General features: G+C 46.3%; 1 protein-coding gene across 1 annotated transcript in view; it reads left to right on the top strand.

Moving 5' to 3' along the window:
• Nucleotides 1–18,734, top strand: part of NUSAP1 (nucleolar and spindle associated protein 1) — a 255,458-nt gene that overhangs the window by 127,204 nt on the left and 109,520 nt on the right. The window lies entirely within an intron of this gene.

Below are 18,734 nucleotides of genomic sequence, written 5' to 3'. Positions count from 1 at the left end.
GTTTCCCTAGGTGCCGGCAGAGCTAGAGGCCAAAGTCTACAGCTAGGCACTTTGCAAAAAACACGTCAGATATCAATGTAAAAATGTGATGTGTCCAGGTTGTTTATCCTGTTGCGAGCATTAGGCCTACCCACGCAAGTGAGGTACCATTTTTATCAGGAGACTTGGGGGAACACAGAATAGCAAAGCAAGTGTTATTGCCCCTTGTCTTTCTCTACATTTTTTCCTTCCAAATGTAATACAATATGTAAAAGAAATTTGAGAAATGCCCTGCAATTCCCATGCTGGTATGGGCACCCCGGAATTCAGAGATGTGCAAATAACCACTGCTTCTCAACACCTTATCTTGTGCCCATTTTGGAAATACAAAGGTTTTCTTGATACCTATTTTTCACTCTTTATATTTCAGCAAATTAATTGCTGTATACCCGGTATAGAATGAAAACCCATTGCAAGGTGCAGCTCATTTATTGGCTCTGGGTAACTAGGGTTCTTGACGAACCTACAAGCCCTAGATAGCCCTGCAACCAGAAGAGTCCAGCAGACCTAACAGTATATAGCTTTAAAATATCTGACATTGCAGGAAAAAGTTAGAGTAAAACGATGAGAAAAATGGCTGTTTTTTTTTTTCTTTCTTTCTTTTTTTTTTTTTTTTTACCTCAATTTCAATATCTTTGTATTTCAGCTGTTATTTTCTGTAGGAAAACCTTGTAAGATCTACACAAATTACCCCTTGCTGAATTCACAATTTTGTCTACTTTTCAGAAATGGTTAGCTTTCTGGGAATCCGGCATTGGTTTCACACCCATTTCTGTCACTAACTGGAAGGAGGCTGAAAGCACAAAATACTAAAAATGGGGTATGTCCCAGTAAAATGCCAAAATTGTGTTTAAAAATGGGGTTTCTGATGGATACAACTACCTGTGGATTCCTCACCTAATGAATTCTCCCCATGCGCAGCATTCAACGGAAACTTCTTTCCAGCTCTGCACGTCGGCGAGGACGTCACAATTGCCCGTCTCCACGCGGCTCTGTCTGACGTCATTGTGGCAATAAGAAGCCCTCGCCGGCGTGCTGACGTCAGTTCCCTTTTTTACGTGCCTTCGATAACGGTTATTTCTCCAGCTCTTGTATCGTTTGCTGTTGAAAGGGATACTTTGTGTTTTTCGAGATGTCTGCCCTGAAGAAGTCAGGGTTCAAGCCTTGCAGGGAATGCGGAGGTCGAATGTCTGTTACTGACCCGCATAACGATTGTCTATGGTGCCTGAGCTCGAACCACGACGTTCAGGAGTGTGGTTCGTGCCAAAAAATTAACCCCAACGCTCTGAAGGAGCGTGAGGCCAAATTATTTTTAGCGAAAGCTAAGAAGGAGAAGAGGAGGCACCATAGGTCTTCGTCGGGGAAGTTGGCGAAGGGTCATAGGAAGCGGCGCCATCACGACTCCCGGCGTCGCTCCAGAGGAAGCTGGTCGATGTCTCCCTCTGCCCGGCGCCATAAGTCCCTGGAGGTCAGCCCAACTGTGTCTCCTCAGCCTTTGACTCAGCAATCTTCGCCGGTGGTCTTTGAGGTGGTGGAGCCTCAGAGTCATCACTCATCTCCGACGCACCCAGATGTTCAGGACGGGACGGATCCGGCGGCATTCCTTAATGCCATGTTTGCTATGTTTCAGAGCATGGCGCCGGAAGGTGGTGCGCTGGCTGGCCCTACTGGTCCCTTGGCATTTAATTTAGGCACTCCGGCTCCGTACAGACCAACGCCGTTCATGCCATTCTGTCCAGCAGGAGACACTAGCCCGGCGCCAGCGGTGCAGCCATCGACGTCGATAGAAAGACCTTCGCCAGTGTCTATTCAGACGGAAGCGTCCCGAAGCCAGATGGCGTCGATGGGTAGAGATCGAGTATCCACAGCGCCGATGGATCCATCACTGGCGTCTGAGGGTTCCGGAGATCGTGTGATGACGCCTTCTCGGAGGCGCTCTCCGACGTCAGTCCACTCTTTGTCAACGCCGGGGCTGGAGGCGAAATTGCAGTCCCGGAGAAAGGCCCTCAGGTTGTTGGAGGAGAGAGAGTACCAATGACAGCTCCTTGAGGAAGGGGAGATATTGCGGAGCCCCTACGTGATTCTCAGGGGTTGGACACTGCCAGTGGGCTGGCTACATCCCCGGAGTGTGATTTGGCCTCACCAGGGGAATATACTGAAGAGGCAGCATCATTTCATTCAGTCATCAGGAAGGCTGCTGATTTTCTAGAACTTCCACTTCCAGTGGCACAGGTCAAGACTAATATCCTGACGGAGGTGCTTCATCCTGCCACTGCTATTGCGGATCCGTTGTTACCGTTTAATGAAGCTCTAATGGATCCCATAGTGGAGGTTTGGAAGAAGCCTTTTCCTTCATCAGCAGTGAGCAGGTCGGTGGCCAGACTGTATAGGTCAGCGCCTGGAGACCCCGAATTTCTTTCCAAACATCCGTCTCCTGAGAGTCTGGTTGTGCAGGCGTCCTGTTCGTTGCGGTCTGCTCCTGGCTCCTTCCCTGATGTGCCATCTGACAGGGAGTCCAAACGCATGGAGCAGTCTGCCAAGAAGGTTTTCTCCATCATGCAGCATGGCACTGAAATCAGCTAATGCTACCTGTATCCTGGGCAGATACATTGATGCAATAATGGATGCAGCTAAAGCAGCGTTGACAGACATGTCCCAAGACTTGCAAGGACTCCTCTCGGATCCCCAGTCAGCGGCGACGCAGGTCATACAGTCGGGACTTGACACCACGGACTCTGTTGCCAGAGCCATGGGAACCTCCATCGCCACCAGACGTCATGCTTGGTTGCGCACGTCTGGGTTTTCATCGGATGGTCAAGCCACTCTCTTAGACTTGCCCTTTGATGGCACTAAATTATTTGGCACTAAAGCTGACTCTGCGTTGGAGCGCTTTAAGGAGTGTAGGGCAACAGCGAAATCCTTGGGCCCGCAGGCTGTTTCGACCCCTTTTAGGTCCTTTAGACAGCTTAGAGTATTTGGACGAGGGGCGTCCTTTCGTGGGAGATCGCAGCAGGCAGGCTAACAGCCTTCGAGCCTCCCTTATAGGTCATTTAGGGGGCGGGGTAGAGTCCGCACTAGAAGGGCCACCCAACAGCAGCATCCTTCCTCTTCCTCAGGGGGTATGCAACAGGGAAAGCAACCCTAGTCCTCTAACCATTGCGTCCCATGTGTCTCCGGTAGGGGGAAGGTTGTCTCTTTTTCTTCCCATATGGGAGTTGATAACATCTGATTCCTGGGTCATCAGTGTGGTAAGGAAAGGCTATGCCCTTCCCTTTCGGGAGATTCCTCCTCCCTTCCCTCCCCGTCCTTCCTTTTGTTCAGAAGATCATCTCCTGTTAGAACAGGAGGTTCTATCCCTATTGTCAAAGGGTGCAGTGGAGTTGGTTCCTGAGCAAGAGAGGGGTCAGGGATGTTATTCAAGGTATTTTCTGATTCCCAAAAAGGATGGTCGCTTGAGGCCTATCCTGGACCTGAGGATTTTGAATTGGTTCCTCAAACAGGAGAAAATCAAGATGTTGACTCTAGCACAGGTGCTTATTGAGTTGAACAAGGAAGATTGGATGGTGTCTGTCGACTTGCAGGATGCTTATTTCCATATTCCCATTCTCAAGTCACACAGGAAGTATCTCCGTTTTGTGGCAGGGTTGCAGCACTACCTGTTTGCGGTCCTTCCTTTTAGTCTTACTTCCGCACCTTGAGTCTTCACGAAGGTGATGGCGGTGGTTGCAGCGGACCTCAGGAGGAAGGGAATAGCAGTATTCCCTTACCTGGACGATTGGTTGATCAAAGCCAAGTCTCCGGAGCTTGTGATTCTGCATCTGCAGATGACAACCCATTGTTGTTCAGTCTGGGCCTTTCAATAAACGTGCCTAAGTCTCACCTGGAGCCCTCTCAACGCCTCCTGTTCATAGGGACAGTACTGGACACTACATTGAATCGGGCCTTTCCTCCGCTACAGCGGATTCAGGACATTCAGGCGTTGATTCCAATGTTTCAAGAAGGAGCGGTTGTTCCAGTCCTCAAGGTCCTTCGTTTGCTCGGTCTGTTCGCTTTTTGCATTCTGTTAGTCACTCATGCACGCTGGCACATGAGGGCTCTTGAGTGGTGTCTCCGCAGGCAGTGGTTTCAGCACAAAGGGGATCTTGAGGAGTCAGTAAGGATCTCCAGAGACACTGCAGTGGATCTTCAATGGTGGGCTGCGGTCATCGTGTCAAGGAAAGCCGTTCTCGTTGCTGCCTCCACTTTGGGGTGGAGGGCTCATCTGGGGGACCTGGAGATCAAAGGTCGTTGGTCTCCAGTGGAGCAGGGGTTTCATATCAACCTTCCATTCACGGTCAGTCGGTACAAGTCTTGACAGACAATATGACTGCGATGTGGTACATCAACAAGCAGGGAGGAGTAGGGTCGTATCTTCTCTGCAGAGAGGCTCTGCGGCTCTTGTCCTGGGCAAAGGACCATCGGATTTGCTTGATGGCAAACCATCTGGCCGGGGTTCAAAACGTTCGTGCGGACAGTCTGTCAGCTCCTCTCAGCCGATCGCGAGTGGTGTCTTCATCCAGATCTGGTCCTTTACATCTTTTGGATGTGGGGATTTCCCCAGGTAGACCTGTTTGCCACTCGGGAGAACGCGCATGCCCGTCGTTCTGCAGCCTTCAGTATCCGATGCAGAAAGCGTTGGGGGACGCGTTTCAGATGTCCTGGAACGGCCAGTTGTATTACGCGTTTCCCCCCCATACGCTTGATTCCTCGAGTTCTGAGGAAGATTCGCCAAGACCGGGCTCAAGTCATATAAATAGCTCCGGATTGGCCAAGAAGGGTGTGGTACACAAATCTTCTCCAACTCTCACTGTGCCCTCCGCTCCGTCTCCCTTTCAGGGCAGACCTCCTCTCGCAGTTGCAGAGGCGGGTTCTACACCCCCACCTCCAGAGCCTGCACCTTCATGCCTGGAGATTGAACGGGCAACCTGAGTTCTTTTTCTCTCCCACCGGATGTGGTGGATGTTATTTTATCGGCCAGCCGACCCTCCACCAAATCGGTCTACGCGAGCAGATGGTCTAGATTCGTTGATTGGTGTGGAGAGAGACAAATGTATCCCTTAAGTGCCCATTTGTCGGACATGTTAATGTTTGCATTGTCCTTGGCACAGCAAGGCTGCGCTGTTGCTACTATCAAAGGATATCTTTTGGCCCTTTCGGTCTTCTTATGTCTTCCTGATCAACCCTCTTTGTTCAAATCCCCTTTAGTGTTGAGGTTTTTGAAGGGGTTTACCAATAGGTTTCCTCCCACTCCGTTTCTCATGCCCCAATGGGATTTAATTCTGGTCTTAACCTTTTTGATGGGCTCTCCTTTTCAGCTGCTTCATTCTTGCCCTTTAAGGTTTTTAGTTCTAAAGATTGTTTCTTACGGTCATCACGTCTGCTAGGCATGTAAGTGAGCTTCAAGCTCTTTCTGTTCACCCTCCATTTACAACCTTTCATAAGGACAAGGTGGTACTGAGGACCAGGGCGGCTTTCCTCCCCAAGGTGGTGACTCCGTTTCATTTGGGACAGTCCCTCACTCTCTCGACATTCTATCCTCCTCCACATCCATCTAAGGAGGAGGAGAGGCTTCATCGACTGGACCCAAGGAGAGCTCTCAGCTTTTACATAGACAGACGAGAGATTTCCGCATGGACGACCAACTCTGTCGGATACGTGGGGAAGAAGAAGGGGAAAGCCATCAACAAGCGAACGCCATCCAGGTGGGTTGTTCTTTGTATTAAGATATGCTATTCATTGGCGAAGAAAGACCCTCCTGATGGGATAAGAGTGTTCCACTGGCAGAAATTTGTTATGCCGCGACTTGGCCTCCACACCTTTGTAAAGCATTATTGCTTGGACTCGGAGGGATGGCCATTTTGCGCGGTCTATGCTGCAGGATTTCTTGGTGTGACCGGACAGACACCCTCCTCCAAGGCGGTACTGCTTTGGGACTCTATTCATTAGGTGAGGAATCCACAGGTAGTTGTATCCATCAGAAGAGCAAGTTACTTACCTTCGGTAACGCTTTTTCTGGTGGATACACTAGCTACCCGTGGATTCCTCACGGTCCCTCCTGCCTCCCCGTAGTCTGTCTGGTCATACCGAGATTTCCTTGGGAGTGTACATGTATTGTTGATTGTTTCTAATTATGAGGATATACGTTTACAGATATTTTTGTATATATGGTTCTATTTGTATGTGTTGGTATACATTCATGATTGTGCATAACTTTTACAAACATGTATTGGTATTGTTACTATTATTGGCTTTTGCCCTTCCTATAAAAGTTTTCTTGAATATAATTATGAGGTGTTTGGAATGTCAATATTCACCTATTCGTCTCAAAGGCACGTCAAAAAAATGGCGTAAACTGACGTCAGCACGCCGGCGAGGGCTTCTTATTGCCACAATGACGTCAGACGGAGCCGCGTGGAGTCGGGCAATTGTGACGTCCTCGCCGACGTGCGGAGCTGGAAAGAAGTTTCCGTCGAATGCTGTGCATGGGGAGAATTCATTAGGTGAGGAATCCACAGGTAGCTGGTGTATTAACCAGAAAAGGCGTTTCCGAAGGTAAGTAACTTGCTCTTTCTGATTCAAGTCTGCCTGTTCCTGAAAGCTGGGAAGCTGGTGATTTTAGCACTGCAAACCCTTTGTTGATGCCATTTTCAGGGAAAAAAGAAGCCTTCTTCCGCACCCTTTTTCCCCATTATTTCTTTTTTAAAACAACATTTTCACAGTATTTTGGCTCATTTCTTGGTCTCCTTCAGGGGAACCCACAAAGTCTGGGTACCGCTAGAATCCCTCGGATGTTGGGGGGAAAAAGGACGCAAATTTGGTGTGGGTAGCTTATATGGACAAAAAGTTATGAGAGCCCAAGCGCGAGAAAATAGCCAAAAAAAAAGCCTGACACCTGAGGGGAAAAGGCTTGGCAGCGAAGGGGTTAAATATGCGCACCTTTTGCTGTAAAGGTTTTTCATTGCAAAGGCATTCTGTTGTAAAGACAGCATTAAGAAAGCTGCTGTCTCCCCTCTCCTTTGCTCCTACATCACCTGAAAAGATGCTTTAGTCCCTACTTGAGGAACATGTGCAGCCTTCAGGAGGATGGTTAGCCGCCTTCTACTGGCCTGGAAGGTCTTAGCATTAGACCAGTATGACCCTCAGATTGTAGGAAAGGGTTATGCCCTACCCTTCCAACAAACTCCTCCATATCCCACCACAACAGTCCCTTTAGTCAGAGGTCCATCTACAGCATGGGTAGTCGCAAACCTTTTATCCGGGGCCAAAAACTACGGTTTGGATTGTGCCCAAGGGCACCTATGCAGTGGCACTCTCCATTCCAAACTCACTCCCCTATTTATTTGGGTCTTTTTTTTCTTTTCTTTTTTTAACTGCATTAGTGATGTATCAAAAAAGTGCATAAGTGCTGTATCAAAAAAGGACATTTCGCACAGCCTTTGTTTACTGATCCATCTGAGACTGCTAAATAAAAAATAAATAAATTACCTTATTTTATAGTCGCAAACATTCAGGTTATGTGTGTACCTACAAAATGACGCAAGTGGCAAGTCATAGAACTTTGTTTACATATTTTTTTTTCAGCCATGCTGCATAGCAGTAATGCTACTACACCCCATGGCTAAAATAATTGCCAGCGCCAATAGGTATCAGACACGAGATCTTATTGGCTTTGTCAAGTTTTTATTCAGTTAAGGTGTCTATATTACATTTTTATATACAATTACATGTGGGTCAAAGTCCGCATTTTAGCTACAAACTTGTTTTCTTTGTTGCTACCTCACTGATCATGCTCCATGGTACTCAGTCACAGTTACCATAACTTTTTTTGTTCTTTTTTCAGGTTTACCCAGGGCTGCCTTGCAGAAAGTAAAAGCCATACTAGCTGTAAAAACACAGCCTATTAGCGAAATAGCACAAATCTATTCAGTTACAACATTGTGTTTTGTTTTTGGGCATTTGTTTCTATAGTCATTTCAGCTTGCTCTATGAGCAGGTCAGCCCTTCTCATAAAACAAGCTACACTGACCTAAAAAAGTAAACCCAAAACCTCCAAATGATGTTGCTTGGCTAACAAACAAAACGACACTCAAGCAGTTTTCTCTACTGCGGCTCTTGGCTTACCTGGGGGTTCCCAGAGGAGCACCTGGAGGCCACAAGAGAAGGTGTGCCGGGACGCCAGCAGCACGCAGGCTGTACTTTGAGAACCACTGATCTAGAGATACTGTAGAAGGTGGTGGCAGCTGTGCTGCAGAAATAAGTTGTACAGTTGGTACCAGTTAGGAAATTGGGATGAGGTGCTACTCTTTGTACTTGCTGGTTCCCTAGGTCAACTGGCTTTGTCCAATCCTACACCTTTGGCTCTTGAACTTTTACCTGTGCAAGGAAAAGTTTGAGATGCTGTCCCTGTTTTAGATTCTTCTGGCGTTGAAAGCTGGAAACTGGGTTGTGCCTCTCATATTGTGCAAATGCAGAATCAGTATGTGCAAACATCGCGTCTCACAAGTGGTTCTTGAATTTTGTGATAGGTTTGTAGTGTTAGACAGACTCAATAGAGGAAGTATGTAACTTTCTGGGAGGAGTTAATGTGTGGTTATTAATTCTCATGACCTAATCAGAGAGCGGTGTGTAATCGTATGCTGAGGAATAAAGACGCCTGTTACAGAACTCCATGTGTTCCATAGTCCTTTGCATGCTCCCAGGCTGGGGAGGACTCTGCAGGGTTTACCCAGTTGCAGTTTTCTGCCCTCACATACAGTCTATCAGCAAGATAAGCCTTCCTAAAGGGGATGGCAGCGGTATCCTTCTCAGGAGTTTTGAAATCTTTGTAGTCCTGCAACTAAATAGCTGGCTGCTCAAAGTAGGCAGGGTCCAGATGGTGTCTCCTCGCCTTCAGGCAACACCATCTTTGCTGTTGAACTTTGGTTTTTCCATCAACATGTCCAAATCTCATTGAGAGCCCTTTCAGAGTTTCCTGTTAATATGGTCAGTTCTGCATATGACATAAGTTTGAGCTTTCCTTCCTACTCAAACGATCTGGGACATTTGAGATAGGATTCCGATATTTTGTAGTGTACCTCCAATTCTAGTCTTGAGAGTCCTCCTTCTGCTAGGACTGCTGGATTTCTGCATCCTCCTGGTCATGCATGCATGTTAAGGCTTTCCGGTGCCTGTGATTTCTGAAGACACTATGGCTGATTTTGTCTGGTAGTTGACAGAGGAGAACCTATTTCAAGGGATTTCTTTCTGCCCTTTACTAGTTGTTGCCACCATGGTGACAGTTGCATTCAAAGTCTTCTTGGGTGCTGATTAGGAGGAACTGGTGATCAGATGCCTTGGTTCCATAATAGGATGTACTTTGCATCAGACTGCTCGAACTGAGGACAATTAATCTGGTGGTGAAGGTTTTCCTCTCTTTCCTTCGTGGTCAATTCTGTCCAGATCTTGATGCACAATAGGACTACAGTGTCAACAAACAGGGCGAAAAAGCATCTCATCTTCTGTCAGAAGGCACTGATGTTCTGGACATGAGTGCACCAACATGTGATTTGGCTAGTCACCAACCATCCGGCTGGCTCTCTGAACGACAGAGCCAATGACCTTGAATCTGCTTCACCTTGTGTTCATGAGTGCAGTCACCATACAGAGGTTCTACAAGACATCTTTGCCATGTGGGGTCCCTCTCAGGAGGATCACCTTACTACTCTCGGCAATGCCCAATGTCTGCAGTTCTGTGTACTTCAGTATCTGGCAAGAAGCTCTGGGAGATACATTCTGATTGCGGTGGAACTTTCCACTTAATTATGTTTTCCCTCCTATAACCTTGATTCCTCAGGTTCTGGGGAAAATCCACCAGAATTGGGCCTAAGTCACACAAGATGGGCTGAGATGAGTGTGGTATGCAGATCTCCGGCATCTCTCCCTGTGACCTCAGCTCCAGTTTCCCTGTCAGAGTGGCGGGGTCTACTTCCCAACCTCCCTAGTCTTCACCTTTGTTCCTGCAGCTTAAGCAGGGACATCTAAGCTGCTTTGAAGTGCCACAAGAACTGGTCGAGGTGGGTCTATCCGCTCACTGGCCATCCACCAAACAATCTGTTCAGGGAGGTGAAATAGATTTGTCACTTTTTGTGCTGAGCAGAACTTGGACACCTTGAGCTTTGCTTTTCTGAAGTCATCAGATTTGTGCTCTTGTTGGCCTAGCAGACCACCTAGCTGAGTCCTGTCAGAGTGCATTTCAAACATTTTGGCTTTTCTCTGCCTCCCAGTCCAGCCATCCATTTGCAGGGCACCAATAATGAGGTTTCTTAAGGCACTGAAACCAATTTCCACCAATTCCTTTTATCATGCTACAATCTGATCTAAATTTAGTTCTCACATTTTGATGGGCGTTCCCTCATTCCTCTTATACCCACCACCTGGGAGTGACACTTCTTTGGAATAAGGTGAGAAAGTTGCGTGTAGAAGTGTCCATCAGATAAAAAATGTACTTAAAATAGGTAACTATCTTTCTGGTGGATTCTCTGAGTACAGATTCAGCATTCATCCCAGCCACCTTGCTCTGAAGGATGGCTATGGACCGCAGTAATACAGCTCCATCTTGGATTACTGCACTGGCCTGCCATAAAAATTGGCATAATGCCCTTGCCTCTCCCTCTAAGGGCTTGAAAAAAATGAGCGGGCAACAAACATCAGGGCAGTGTGGTGAGCACTGTTTGGCTCCAATGACTTCAGAGTAACCTTGCTTCCATTGTCCATAAGGTGCCAGCGCCAACTACTAGTGAGGGAGAGGTATGTTGGAAGTTTCCGCATTAAGTCTATTGCTTAGGATATTCAACAGGTGAGACATTTGCAGGTAGATGGACTGGTCACCAGAAACTTAGTTACTCCGGGCAACTAACAATTCCTTACTCCAGTATTGGAACTTTCATAGATTCACATGCTTGAATCATTCCCCGTCGTCGAGATGGGAGCCCCCGGTACAATTTACACAAGTAGAGTTGAAATATATTAACAAACCGGACATAGGCCTCTTCAATTTAACAGTCTATCAGAGTCATTTAGGAAAAGGACCAAACTTGAGCATCCACCAATCAGACAACACCACCCTCTAGAATCCTCCTGAGAGAAGCTCCAGCACCTCACATTTTCTACCGCACGTCGTGCTAGGGAGTCTCCTCAGAGCTCTGCTCTTTCTTCACATCTTTTGGATTAGCCTGAAGCTATTTTTTCTCTGCTAAAAACCTCTTTGAACTGATTGGGGTTAACACCTACAACATGTCTGACAAGGAGAAGAAGGGTTTATTCACAAATTGCAAAACTTGTGGTAAGAAAAGACTACATTCTGAAGACCCTCATCAGGATTGTATATACTGCCTCTATCCAGACCACTCAGCCAAGGACTGTAAGGTTTGTCATACCTTTTCCTCTAAGACTCTTAAGGATAGAGAAGGCAGGTTATTGATTTGGCTGCAAAAACTTAAGTACAGAGATAATCCAGTCTCTGATTCTGATAGTGATGACTCTTCAATATCCAAAAAGTCATAAAAAAGGGCGAGATCAGACATAAAATCTCCTTCCCAACAATTGAGAAAAGCCCACAAAAAGACTGTCTCAGGGTCTTACAAGGGCCGCAGCCCCTCTACTTCACCTCAAAAATCTTCCAGGAAAGGGGAGAGAGGTTATGCCAGCAGTATGAGAGGCATAAGAAGTCCTCCTCAGTACCTCCATTTGTGCCTTTCAAAAGGCCTTCATCTACTTCTACAGCTAAAAAGGTACTGTCGACGACGGACTCATCGTCGACGAGACCGTCGGTGAGTGCTTTTTCATCGTCAACGACGACTTCCACTGTTCCACCGTCGACGACAGTTGTGACAATGATATCCTCGACTAAGAGTGCCCCACCGTCGACGAGAGCGGCATCGACGACATCATCGTTGACGAAGATCTACACATCATCGTCGACGGCGGTGACGACGGTATCTGCATTACTATCGTCGACGGCCTCGTTGACAGTAGACTCTTCGGTAAGGCTGTCGATGATCAAGATCTCCATGCGTTCGTCATCAACGACTCCACCGTCAACGAAGACTAAATCTGCGCCGTCGACGACACAGTCAACAACATCGTCGACGAAGTTAAAACAGCATAAAACACAAGAAAGACTTACCCCAAAGCACACCTCACCTAGTAAGGTGACCCCTTTCATACCAGTTCACTTGTTAGAGTGGGATGAAGACTCAGACAACGAGGGTCCATTTGGAACAGCCCATAGCCCATCTCAATTGAACGTCCAATATCCGGACGAAGACTAATTTGATGAAACCTATGACCCTCAGTTCTATGGAGGAGACCAACAATATCAGGAACGGGCATACATTCCAACCTCTTTGCTATCTGACCTCCGAGCAATGCTGGCTAATTACAGTAGGCGTTTTTCTCCTCAAGGGGAACAACCTCCTCCATCGCCCATCTCCGGGGTTTCCACTCCACGTCAGAGACCGGCCTCTTTAACTCTAACAAATGTGGCCATGCCAGATATGACTTTATCTCAGGACACTGACATGTCGGAAGGTGATCACGAAGAAGGGGAGCTCCTTGACACTCATTCGGAGTGGGATGAATACATTATTCCTGCTCCTCCTTCTCCTTCCCAGTCAAAGGTGGAGTCCCCTCCAGACAACATTTGAGGATTTCATAATCTTCTGGAAAGTGCAGCTAAGTGTTTCGCTTTGCCAATGCCGTCAAAACAGACAGATTGCTGGAACGGCTCTTTAAAATCATAAAGGAAGCAATCTGTGCGCTCTATTCCGCTGGTCAGCTACTTATGGGAAGAAGGGTTAAAAGTGATGCACAATCCTGCTACTGTCACAGCAGTGCTGCCTCGATTGGACAAAAAATACAAGACACCAGACGATGCCCCAGCATGTCTAATTGGTCATCCTCATCCGGACTCTCTGGTGGCTCAGGCGGCACAGAGGAAGTCCAAGAATCCGTCTGCTCAGATTTCTGCACCTCCAGACAAAGAAGGTAGACGGCTAGACCATATTGGGAAGAGGTTCTTGTTGATGGCTAGCCTAGTGATAAGAGCTGCTAACTCACTAGCGGTGTTAGCCAGGTTTGATAGACAACTATGGGCAGACATCACTCCACATATTGACCAGTTGGCGGAGGATGTCAAATCAGAGGCGAGGAAAACGTTGCAGGAAGGTCAGCGCACGTCAGCGGAACTCAGACTGTGCAATGGACATAGCCTCGACTGCATTTTGACAGCTCGCAGGTGCGGCTGTACTTAGGAGACAAGGTTGGCTAAAGGCTACATCATTCCGGCCTGAGGTACAGAATAAGATTTTAGACCTACCTTTCGATGGCCAAGCATTATTTGGTAAACATATTGACGAGGCTTTACAATCTATCAAATCCGACACGGCTTCAGCAAGATCATTAGGGACTCTCCAGTTTCGAAAGCCTTCCTTTCAAGCTAGAGTACGTGGACTGCCTTCATATAGAGGAGGCTATCAGCAGTATAGATATTCAACCTATCCTTCCTCCTCTCAGCAGTTCCGTAAAGACAACCACCACAAGCAGCTTATGGTACTAGGGGACTCTCAACTCGCCCTGCTAAAGACTCGGCTCGTAGAGCCTGATACATCCGAGGTGCCGGCTACACCCAACTCTCCTCCTCTGGTTCTAGGCGGAAGGATATCCCTGTTCCTCAAGCAATGGCAAGTCATCACACCAAAGAAGTGGGTCCTCCAATTAGTGAAACAGGGCCAGACTCTGGAGTTTATCCAACTACCTCCCTCCAATCCTCCTCGCAGGACTTCTTCAAGGTATCCAGAACAACTCAAGAGGGAGATCAGCAAGATGCTCCTCAAAGGAGCTATAGAGAAGGTACCTCTGTCACAGCGAGGAAGAGGGTTTATTCCAGGTTTTTTCTCATTTGCAAGAAGTGGAAAGATTGGAGGCCGATCCTCTACCTAAGGGAACTAAACATCTACTTAAACAAGCAGTCGTTCCGCATAAGCCTGCAGGATGTCCTCCTGCGTCTGAACCAGGGAGATTTCATGTCTACACTAGACCTAAAAGACGCATATTTCCACATTTCCATCCACCCTACCCACAGACGGTACCTGAGATTCATGGTAGCTAGAAGCCATTTTCAATTTCGTGTCCTCCCTTATGGCCTAAAGTCAGCTCCCAGGATATTCACCAAATGCCTAGTGCCAATCGCAGCTTTCCTCAGGAGGAGAAAACACCAGATATTTCCATATCTCGACGATTGGCTGATAAAAGCAAACACCTATGCAGGAGTGCGCAGATCAACAAGGTGTGTTTCCTTCCTAAGCAGTTTAGGCCTCACCATCAACTGGGAGAAGTCCAAACCTCTACCAGCACGCAGTATCACCTTTTTAGGGGTGAACCGGGACACGCAGTCCACCATGGCGTGTCCCACAGTAGAGAGACAACAGAAATTACTGACTCTAGCAAAGTCAATACAGGGAAGAAACTGCGTTTCTGTTCGCCTGTTCAAATCCTTGTTGGGCATGATGTCATCATGCATACCTCTGGTTCCTCTCTGCAGACTAAAAATGCGACCGCTACAGGAGCAACTCAACCTTCAGTGGCTCCAGATTTTGGGAAGCTTCGAAGATTGGATAAACAACCCCAGGAATAGCCAAAGCTCTGACATGGTGGTCTCAAAAGCATCATCTGTCCATCGGCCTTTCCTTTCTACATCGTCCAGCTCCGTGGACCATCACTACGGACGCATCTCTGGAGGGCTGGGGAGCCGTGTTACAAGATCGTCAATAAGTGGCAAGTGGCCACTAGAGTTAAGAGTGATGCACATCAATCTGCTAGAGCTCAGAGCAGTTTATCTCGCTTTGCAGGCTTTTCTTCCGAAAATAGCAGGATCAGACGTAGTAATAAGAAAAGAAAACACCACTACGATGCATTATCTCAACAAAAAAGGAGGCACAAGATCTCTCACCCTCTCCAGGGAAGCCCAAAGAATTTGGACTTGGGCCTGGCAGCAAGACATCAGACTCACAGCGGTGCATTTGCCGGGGATAGAGAACAAGATAGCGGACTTGCTCAGCAGGCAAAGATCGAGCTGCCACGAGTGGGAGCTGGAGCAGTCCACAGTGGACTACATCTTTTCCCAGTGGGGAACGCCAACAATCGACCTGTTCGCCAGCAATTGGAACGCCAAATGCCAGTACTTCGCAAGCTGGCATCACCAAAAGGGATCTTGGGGAAATGCGTTTTCCATAGTTTGGTCAGACATCTCTGCTTACGCCTTTCCTCCAATCCCATTGATCCCAAGAGTCCTCACGAAGATGAAGGCAGAGCCATGCATCCTGATATTGATAGCTCCGTACTGGCCACGCCAACACTGATTTGCAGAGCTTCTTCTATCAATAAAGCCTCACATTCCACTGACACCGTCTTCACACTTACTCAAATGAACAAAGGGCAAATATCGCACCCGGATCCTCAGTCGATGCGATTGTCAGCATGGCTCCTGGGCAAAGGGAGTTTGCACATCTGAATATCCCACAGGAATGTATGGACATTTTGTCCAGAGCTAGAGCAGATAGCACTAATAAGGCTTACTCTTGCAAATGGAAAAGATTTTGTTTCTGGTGTCACCAGCGGCAAATTGATCCACTGTAAATATTACAGTTTTTATTGCATTTAGCGCAATCGGGCCTGGCGCATTCCTCTATAAAGATGCATCTGGCGACAATAGCATCATACAGGCGTTCAGACTCTTCACCTTCGCTTTATTCTTGTTTAATCAAACGGTTTTTTAAAGGACTTTTCAGGGTCTTTTCTCCATTCATATCTCCTCCTCCATTGTGGAACCTGAATATTGTTTTAGCACAGTTAATGAAGCATCCGTTTGAACCGATTCATCGAGCATCTTTGAAATTACTTTCTTGGAAGGTTGCTTTACTGGTGGCTCTCACATCAGCCAGATGGGTCAGTGAGATACAGGCCCTCTCCATACAGGTGCCGTTCTTGCAGATTAAACAAGACAAACTAGTGCTGCGCACAAACCCGCATTTTATCCCGAAGGTCCCTTCGGACTTCCACATGAACGAGCCCTTAGTTTTTAAACCTTTTTTCCACATCCATCTACTCCTGCGGTAAGAGCATTACACTCCTTAGACGTTAAGAGATGTGTTCAATTCTATTGGGACAGAGCTAAGGGCCAGATGTAGCAAGCAATTTTGCCCATTCTGTGTCTATGGGAAAATGTGTTTGTACATATGGCCCTAAGTCCCTTCGCCGCTCTAATCAATTGTTCGTTGCTTACAGTGCACCCAGACGAGGTCAACCGCACTCCAAGCAGAGAATAGCCAGATGGATCGCCTCAGCCATTCGATTCTGCCATCAAGCTGCGGGCAAACCTCTGCAATCATCGGTCCGTGCTCATTCTACGCGGGCAGTCTCTTCCTCAGCAGCGCTGTTTGCGGGGGTTTCCCTGCAAGACGTTTGCAGAGCAGCAACATGGAAGAGCTGCCATACATTTACAAGACATTACTGCTTGGAAGCACTATCTCAGGGAGAGGTAGCAGTGGGTCAAGCAGTCCTCCGGAACCTCTTCAGGTGAAGGTGAGCCATCTCTCTCATCCATCCATCCTAGATCAGGTATGCACTTTGTTTATGTCTGTTATTTTCGGATACAGATCCAATGCTTTTCATGTTTTTGAAAAGAAAAAAAAAGGAAACAGAGAAAAGTCAGAGAAGTAAAGATGGGGTTGACAGACAGTATTTTGTTTGAAGTATCCCTATATATATATATACACACACACACACACACATGTATTATATATGCAGGTGTTTTGTGACATACATGGCTAAAATGTTACAATGTTCATAAGTACTGCTCGCTACTCTGATTCAAGTATGTGAATCTATGAAAGTTCCAATACTGGACTAAGAAAATGAGTTACTTACCTGTAGCTGTAGTTCTCCAGTATTGGAATCTTTCATAGATTCACATGCGACCCACCCACCTCCCCGGAGAAGCTCACGTTATCTCTATCTCTTCTTTCTCTATCTCTATATCTATCTCTATCTCTTCTATCTCTATCTCTATCTCATATTCTAGAGGGTGGTGATGTCTGATTGGTGGATGCTCAAGTTTGGTCCTTTTCCTAAAATGACTCTAATAGACTGTTAAATTGAAGAGGCCTAGGGCCCTTTTGTTAATATATTTCAACACTACTGGTGTTAATTGTACCGGGGGCTCCAATCTCGACGACGGGGAATGATTCAAGCATGTGAATCTATGACAGATTCCAATACTGGAGAACTACAGTTACAGGTAAGTAACTAATTTTCTTTTGCTGCATGTAACTAACTGAAATCTACTGTATGGTTCACTTTTCTGCCATCACATGGACAAGTTCATTCATAGAAGTACTGGCCATAGATGTATTTCTTGAAATTGTGAAATGAATATTTGTAAGTTCATAAGCCCGTTCTGGTCTGTGAGATCCATGTGATTCTTTTCACGTTCATGGATTCTCATTTCGAAGTCTGTATCAATGCAAGAAAATAATCCTGTCCTGGAACATTTACCTTTTGGTTGCAATTTTTGAGTTAGCGAGATGTAGGTGCTTACATGAAATTAACTTATTGCTCTTTTCCACTGTGACAAAGTAGTCCCTAAAACCCTTTTTTTAAAAATTTTTAACTTTGTTTTTGCTGATGGTTCTTTTATTTTACCTTTAAACTGGACCATTCCTTAACCTGAATCGTTAAAATCCAGCTGATTGTGATCTTCTCACTTTGGATGTTAGCCAGCCAATGAAATACATCCTTGAAAAGGACAAAATCATACATAATAAATAGGCAAATATTGGTCTTCTGCGCCCGGGTTGGTGCTGGTATACCAGTAACTGAGAAACCCATCTTTAGCTGAATTGTAACATCCTTTGAGTTAGCTTTCACCAAAGCAAATTGGTCAAATGTGCCCTTGTAGGAACCAATCAAGAAAGCTACCACTTCTCTTTTTTTCCTGAAAGTTCCCATTTTAGGTATTTGCAAGGCTAGTTGGGCAACTGTGCATATTTGTGATCCTAGCAATTTGGTTGTTAAATGCAATATCCACTGCTGGTGTGATCACTTTACCAGTTCTATGCTTGTTGCCTACTACCTTCATTAGGGCAATGCTTTGTATTCAGGCCTAACGTTATGGGGCGGTAAGGTAAGCATTTTGGCTGGATAAGTAAAAGTTGTTTCCCTGTAATAATAGTTTTCGGGCCCATGGTGGTCCCAATATCTCCGGTTGTGAATGTACTCCAAAAGCGTACGTTAGAATTTAAGAGGTTTTAGTTGTTTTTCAAAACTCCTGTCTTGCAGTGGTCAATGACATGAAGGTTTTACATTAGGAAAGGATCACTCTCTGGAGAACTATTATTACAGGTCATCAGTTCTTCATAAATTCTGGAGCAATTACTTTTAAAGGCTGCCCTGTGGTTATGAGCTACATACAATGCGAAATGGATGCTTTAAAAATGTAATTTATGAAAAAGTGTTCCTTAATTCCAGCAAACTTGTAATAATTTTTTTTTGCACGTTTTTGTTTTCAACGACTTGTAGATGCAGAAAACTTCTCAAGTACCTTGCAAAATTTATAAATATCA

This window comes from Pleurodeles waltl, chromosome 9, assembly GCF_031143425.1.
Source record: "Pleurodeles waltl isolate 20211129_DDA chromosome 9, aPleWal1.hap1.20221129, whole genome shotgun sequence".
Classification (NCBI taxonomy): Eukaryota; Metazoa; Chordata; class Amphibia; order Caudata; family Salamandridae; genus Pleurodeles; species Pleurodeles waltl.
Note: the sequence above shows the minus strand (reverse complement) of the source record. Positions and strands in the feature narration are given on the sequence as shown.